This window comes from Puntigrus tetrazona, chromosome 12 (genome assembly GCF_018831695.1).
Source record: "Puntigrus tetrazona isolate hp1 chromosome 12, ASM1883169v1, whole genome shotgun sequence".
NCBI classification, from domain to species: Eukaryota; Metazoa; Chordata; class Actinopteri; order Cypriniformes; family Cyprinidae; genus Puntigrus; species Puntigrus tetrazona.
The window spans coordinates 15,520,463-15,527,892 of NC_056710.1; positions in this window are offsets into that span (position 1 = coordinate 15,520,463).

Genomic DNA, 7,430 nt, shown 5'->3' on the forward strand with positions numbered 1-7,430 from the left:
TATATATTATTAGTACAAGTTTCAACGTTTCAAAGGTAGCATACACAGAAATTGTAGCTACATTTGCTAAAAGCTATCTTCCCAAATCTTGAGGAGAACTCTTGCGTACAAATTGCCTCAGATCTAACAGGTGTGGATTAAAAGCTACAAAACGTACATTTTCATTTTATGGGGCCTGTCTAGTTGTCTCAGCTCACAAACAGAGACCAACAGAGAGATTCAAACAATATTTCTCCTCAGTTGTATATTTCTGTCTTGTACTTTTCTATTTATTTCTCTCTCAACAAGCTCTCAGAGACAATTGCCGTCAGGGGTGCTCTTCTGTTTTTATGGGATGGGACAGATTGATTTACTATGGTCGGAACAGGATAATCTGGCCCTAGCCTCGAATTCAGAACAGCGAGAAGACAAGTTCTTTTTTGTTTCTAAAATAAGTGTTCTTCAAAACAATACCTCAACACCTAAGCCAAGCAAGAGCCTTTCAAATTAAAGAGAAAGAATGTCTGAGAGCACTACTCTTTAATGAGGAATAAAGCCATTTTTTGTTCTTTCTTCTCTGTCTTTCCCCTTGAGACTATATACAGTATACTATGTCAACACTGACCCATTCTGGGGCCCTGTGGTCGCTTTACAGAATAATAATCATAATGGAAGCTAATGCAGATACATGACTCGAGTGGATGAAGAGGAAACCAGATTTGCTCTGTGTGCCTCAGATAAAAAAGAGTTTCTCTGATGGGTCGAAAATAAATGAATGAAAGGGACCTGTAACTGGCTTTTTCTTTCAGGAAACGGTTGATAACCTTTGTTTGTAATGCTTTGTCCTTGTCTTGTCCTATTGACAAGGTCTGGGTCTGAACATAATGTGTATCAGCAGTGGGTCTAGAAACAGCCGAAGTACATCATTAAATCAAAAGCAGAGGTGGACATTTGGATTCTCCTCTCCTCCATTAGGACAGGGGTTTGATTAAGAATTGAAACAGCAAATGACAACAGGGAAATTTGTTAGAATAAAATTATTTTTCCACATCAAGTGTGAGTGAAGCAGTCTGAATATATTTCATTAAAGTTAGCAAACCAAATGATAACCTAAAGGGATAGCTCACCAAATATTCTGTCATTATTTACTCACCCTGAGGTTGTTTTAAAACTGTATGACTTGCTTTCTTGCATGGAAAACAAAAGAAAGCTAACAAAGTCTACTGACCCATACACGCTTAAAACCTTCCAGTGAACAATTTTTAAAAACCATTAAGGCCAGTAAGGAACCTGTAATTGAAGAGTGTGCAATGGTATATGGTTACATTCAAGTGTCAAAAAAACTGTATGAGCAATAATGAAGCATGACAGTCATGGAAACTTAAAGTACCCCTATTATGGGTTATGAAATATTCATTTTTTGGTTTTGAGAGTCAAAAACATCAGGTTGATGTGCACGTGAGGTCAAAAAACAGTGTAATTTTCATACAATATGTATTTATTTTTACTTTATTTCTTGAGTATTTGTGAGCTCCGAAAGCGGCACCTAGTGACAAAGAATAAATTTGCATCTTCATTACGCATCTTCATTACGACCACCGTGAAAAGACCAAAAAGTGGGCAGGTGAATATGCTAATGTTTAATTTTGACGTCAACATTATATGGCTTGGGACTCCTTTTAAAAACAACTTGTTTCAATGATTCAGTCTACTTTATCTTTTGAAACACAATAACTTCATACATGGGTATAAAGTTGTACATTTTGCTGGATGTTTTCATGAACTGTGTTCACTGCATGAAAGGCAATTTTCAAAAATCTATAATAGTGGCACTTTAATGAACAGGAGTGAGTAAATGATTGTTTGGTGTACTCTTGCTTATTTCAAAGCTATTATTTCACCAACTCACAGAAGAGTTAGTAAAAGCAAATAATTTTCCGTCCTTCTCTTTTCCTTTAGGTTAGTTAATGAATTTCAGCTTAATGGATGTGCGGAAGCTTTCAGCCATCTGCTCGTATCTGTGAATGACTGCGTTATCAGTTTCAGGCGTCTCCATATACAAATTTGAGATGAAGAACTCCTAAGATGAAAGCGCTGGATGTCGTCCAGTGTCATCAAAAGCCTCCTGGCCAAATGGCATTCCTGAAGATTCTTAATCCTCAGCACGGAATCCTCATTCAGGCCTGAAGAGACTCTATTAGCACTGGTGATGTGGGTCATGACCTGATCAGGCGCTTTTACTGCAATTCAATCTAGACCAGACCTGTCTCCAAACTCTTGGTTGTTAGCTATAATAGAAATAAAAAGTAAACTTCATCAAGTTTTGTTGATGGTTTTGAGCAGTGGGCTTGTGAAAGCGCCTTCTGCATGTTTTCGTGACAGTCACACAAAAGACAGTAACTGTCAGCTTTTTTGACATGAACGATGGCAATTACGTTGACAGGTTGTGCTAGCCTTAGAACTATTGACTTGACCAGAAACTGACAGCTGTCTACATGAAACAGAATACATGTCAGGTCAAACCAGCCAAAAGGAAAGTAAATTATCAGCATTTTCTCACCAAGACATTCAAGTGAAAAGGCTATTATGTGCCAGATAAAACTGTTCTTACTATAAAAGTGAAGAAATTCTTCAAATAACTGTAATGCTTTTTTGAATAGTGGAGTATCGTGTCAGTCAAATTTGGCTCTCAGGGTCAGCTTGCAGGGTTTAAAATGAGGAGTGAGCGTGTACCAGAAAAGAGAAAGCAAGTCGGGGGAGTTAAAAAAAAAGTTAAAAACCTAAAATTTTTTCAGGAAGACAGTCAGAGCCTTCCAGGCAAAAAGCCAACGATACCAAGGAAGGTGAAGGAAAAGGGGAAGGGGAAAGAAGATGAGGAAGATGAAGAGGCAAAAAAAGAGGAGAAATGGATGCACTGTAGATGTGGAAGTATAGGATGAATATTAAAGTGGAAGAGGAAAACAATAGGAAGTAAACATGGATGTGGAAGAAAGAAAAAAGAGGGTGCGGTAGTGGATTAGGAGGTTTTAGAATTGTTGAAGTGAGGAAGTGTAAGAAAAAGAGACAAGATTAAGACATCAGGGTCTGGCCTTAACGCTGAAGCTTCAAGATTAATCAAATCACATCATATCCCAGATGAGGTACATAACATTCAGCATATCATTAGAGGGACTAATGAAAAACAATAGTGTAAAAACACTAGATATTCAGTAAAATAAATATGTAGGCAAAAATAAAAGGCAAAATTTGTCTTGTATCTGTTTCCTGTCTAGGCCAAAGTTGGCATGAAAATGAATTAGAGAATAACGCCTGCAATAATAACATATTGGTTCCTTTTCAAAGTATGCAACATTTGGTAGAGCATTATGGAAAAACTCGTAAAACTCACTTCCATCAAGGTTATGGCAAAGAATGCTAGAAGAAATTCTAGAAATGCTTTTATACCCAAAGTCTCGTTAAGAATCGTAAAACCTTTCTGTCTCATAGAGCATTTAAAAAGCCTTAAAACAATCCCTGAAGACACTGTCGCAAGCCCTGTGGATTTGGAAAGTTTTGTGTATTTAACTCTGTGTGTGTGTGGAGACTCTGTGGATAGGGAAAGGGCAGACTAATTTAAAAGCGATTCAGCAGAAGTTGCCAAACCGCTGCGGGTGTCTGAAACTGATACCTTGTCTTGGTGGGGTGTATTGAGGGTCTGCGTTCTCTAAGGGCTTGCTTTGAAAGATTGAGAAGAGAGCTCGCCTCAATGTCTCTGCAGATGAGACACACAAAGACATACGATCCACAGCACAGCAGCCAAGATCTTTTGACTTCTATAAGCTCTCTGGCTCACCTCAGATACAACAGAACAGAAGATTCAGCAAAACAATGTCTGAGCGAAGGGGGTTTTGGAAACCGAACCATCTTGTTGAACCACCAACACCAATTTATTCACATAGTAAGCAGGCTAAAGTGAGTTTTAGACTTGTGATTTACTGCGTCAGAATGTTCTCCAAAAGGAAAAAAAGACACTAAATGTTAACCTTTAAACTGAAACAAATGGTTCATATAAACCATGCCTCCAAGTTCTCTGGTTTATAATGAATTACACTTTTTTATGTTGCTTGGCCTGCCAATTTTTACCAAAGCCCAAAAAATAAATGAATCTTAGTACTAACAAACAAAATCTGTGGTTCTGCCATGATTTTTGGACAGGGTACTACTTTGGACACTGGACAAGTAACACAGATTTTTGGACATAGTACTATAGTCACTATAGCACTGCTATTGATTTTTAGACATGTACTAAAGCAGCACCATGGTATTCTTGGAAGTACTTTGGAGTATCATGTGAATACCATTTCAGAATTACAGTATATATCAAAAACCATGGTACCTGATACCACTACTCTACTGTGCTCCAGATTTTTCATAAGAAACCACAACTGATCAAACTGCTGAGAATGTGTAAGATGATCTAGACTGTCATGAAATACCGAAGGACTTGGTGGTAAGCGTTTCATCTGGAGAAGTATCAAAAACCCAAGGGGAAACTAGTTTGCGCCAACAGTGGAACAAGCCAGCAGTCTGCCACTCTTGTATGGTTATCTTGTGTACACACTTTGGATGATGTCTCCTGAAAGTGCTTCTATACGCTCCATATGCTGGGATGATTTCCATCTCAACAAGTAATCCTTTGAGATTACCAACATGACACATGAAGTTAGGTCAGAGGTAGTAAATCTGGCAATAAATCCCAAGCTGCCACTGAGTCATGACTGACAAGCTTCATGGAATGGGAATGGGAGTCCTTGTGTTTCTTGGAAAGCACACATCACATAACAAACCACAAATCTTTTATTCACTGAGCAGCTTGTCTTTCTTGACCTTTCGTAGCTTTCTCAAAAAGTTGTAGATCTCTATTAGCGATACACATTTTCTTTACTGTATTTCCCAAGGCACACATTTACACAACTAACTGTCTGTATTTAATACCGGTCTCTTTGTTTTATGGTGTTTACAAACCCATGTTCATTGATTAGCGGTTCACACTAAAGTGCCTCACACAACAGCATGCCCTATTTAGGAGATTTGAGACACACACATACACATAAACGTAAAATCCGACAGCGACAAAGATTATTTTGACACTCGCACAGATGCATTGAAGAATTACATATTTTCAGTTAACCATGCGTGACGCACAGGCTGATAACAGACAGAACTAGCCGTATCCCTATTCTGTCATTGTTTACTTACCATGTTCCCTAGTGAAAAATAAATATACTAAAATGCATTTGTAAAAATACATTTCTTTTATGCTAAGCATACTACAAATACATTTACATGTGTATATACTCAATAAGTACTTTGCATGTGTTTCATGATATGTAAAAAAACTGGTTTGGAACAACATGAGGATGATTAAAGATAACTATTATACATTTTCAGATGAACTAAATATCTGATCATATCAGCCTCACGATAATAAATTATGAACACATTTAAAAAAGTAAAAAAAAAAGAACACTATTTTTTTTTTATGTTTGGAGCTGATAAAATATTTTTAAGTCTATTATTCCCCCCATGCTGCATTCATTTGTAAACAGTGGTGAAATATTTTAATTATATTGTGAAATATTACAATTTTAATACTCCACGGTTCAGTGTCACATAATTGAGAAATTCTAATAAGATGATTTAGACACTTTTTAACATTTGTGATTATATCCAATGTTTTTGTGCTCCTAAATTGTCTTGTGGAAATCGTAATACTTAAGATTTTAAGAATTTGGGATTTCAGGATTTTTTGATGGATAGAAAATTCTGTATTTAATAGTAAAGTTAATCCAGGAAGATTTGTCAGAATATTCAACACAAGGTACTACATAAATTCATATTCGTTTACATAAAAAAAAGTTTCACTACTCACCCAGCCAGCACAATGAAGAAGTCTAGCCGATTCCAGGTGTCTCCAAGGTAACATTTTTTCCCAAAGATTCCCAGTGCAACCATCTTGATTACCATCTCCACGGCAAAAAAGGCAAAGATGAAATCATCAAAGTCCTGAGGGGAGAAAGAAATATCCGAAGGGTTAGCAAAATCTTAAAATGCTGCACTGGCCAAATCAGAGTTTGCAAAAAAGAAAATTCTTCTCTTGATCAGAAGATATAACTTAACACACACTAATTTAAAGACAACTTATAAATAAAGAAATAAACCCTCCAAAGGCATATGCAGATGAATATTAAATTCCCACTTTGATGTCACAGCATAATGTGTGTGTGTGTGTGTGTGTGTGTGTGTGTCCATGTACTGAGGGGCTATAAGCCTTGACTCATCTTTACACAAAATCTCAGTAAGTCTGAGTGAGCACAAACAGTCAACTCACCCAAGTCTTTGCCTAGCTTATGTTAACAGAAAGTGTTACAGTACATATACAGGAAAAAGATCTTCAATATGGAGTTGTAATGAATATGCATAGATAATACAGCATTAAGATATAGAAAGATATATGTTATTCTCTGTAAAACTCCTCGGAAAAGACAAAATCATATTACATAAGGCAATTATGAGGAGCACAGTGTCAGTTTACTGAATATTCAGCTTATTGTTGAATAATGATTTGCTGATTAGAACTACATGCATGAAGGGAAATCCGCTAGACTAGTGACCTATTCGGACCTCCTAAAGACCACAGACCGGGGTCCTTGAGACATCGGCGGCCATACGATCTCAGAGACCGCCGTTTCCGCAAGGTCGACCGCCGGTGAAAGACACCTGGGCATTCTCAGCCAGCGAGGACATTAGTCAAAGCTCTTTAGCGAGGGATTCCCTCCAGCCAAAGCACTTACACCCTGACAATGCAGGGAATGTTAATTAAGCCGCAGTGAGGAGAGCATTTACTGTCGCGTTGGACATTATTCAGAGCCAAGCGCTAATGTATTACCTCATCCCTGATCTGCTTGTATTGTACATAGTGGACAGTACTTGCCAATTCAAAGTTAATGGTAACACACAACACATCCATAAACAATGCTGTCAGGATGAGGACGAGGGGAGAATCTGCGATCTTTCATTTTGCAGTAATGGTTTGGGGAAGAGACTGTTTGTTCGGACAGAAATAGATCTCATAAAACCAGGCCCTAATTATCTGCCCTAATGTGAGCATATGGTGAACACATAAAAACTAAATAAAAATAATTTAGCTATAAATAACACAAACATCTTCATACTGAAATCTGCCCTGCAGATTAACGCTGCTCAACATCAGTCACTATATTTGCTGCTCATAAAGCACATATTCTGCATGATTCTACATTTCTGATCTTACCTAATGTCTAATCTTAACAAATACCTTACTAACTTTTAATAATCATTAAATTAGGAGTCTATTGAGGCAAAAGTCATAGTTAATAGTTAATCAGGAGAACTGGACCTTAAAATAATAATCATCATAATTATTATTATTA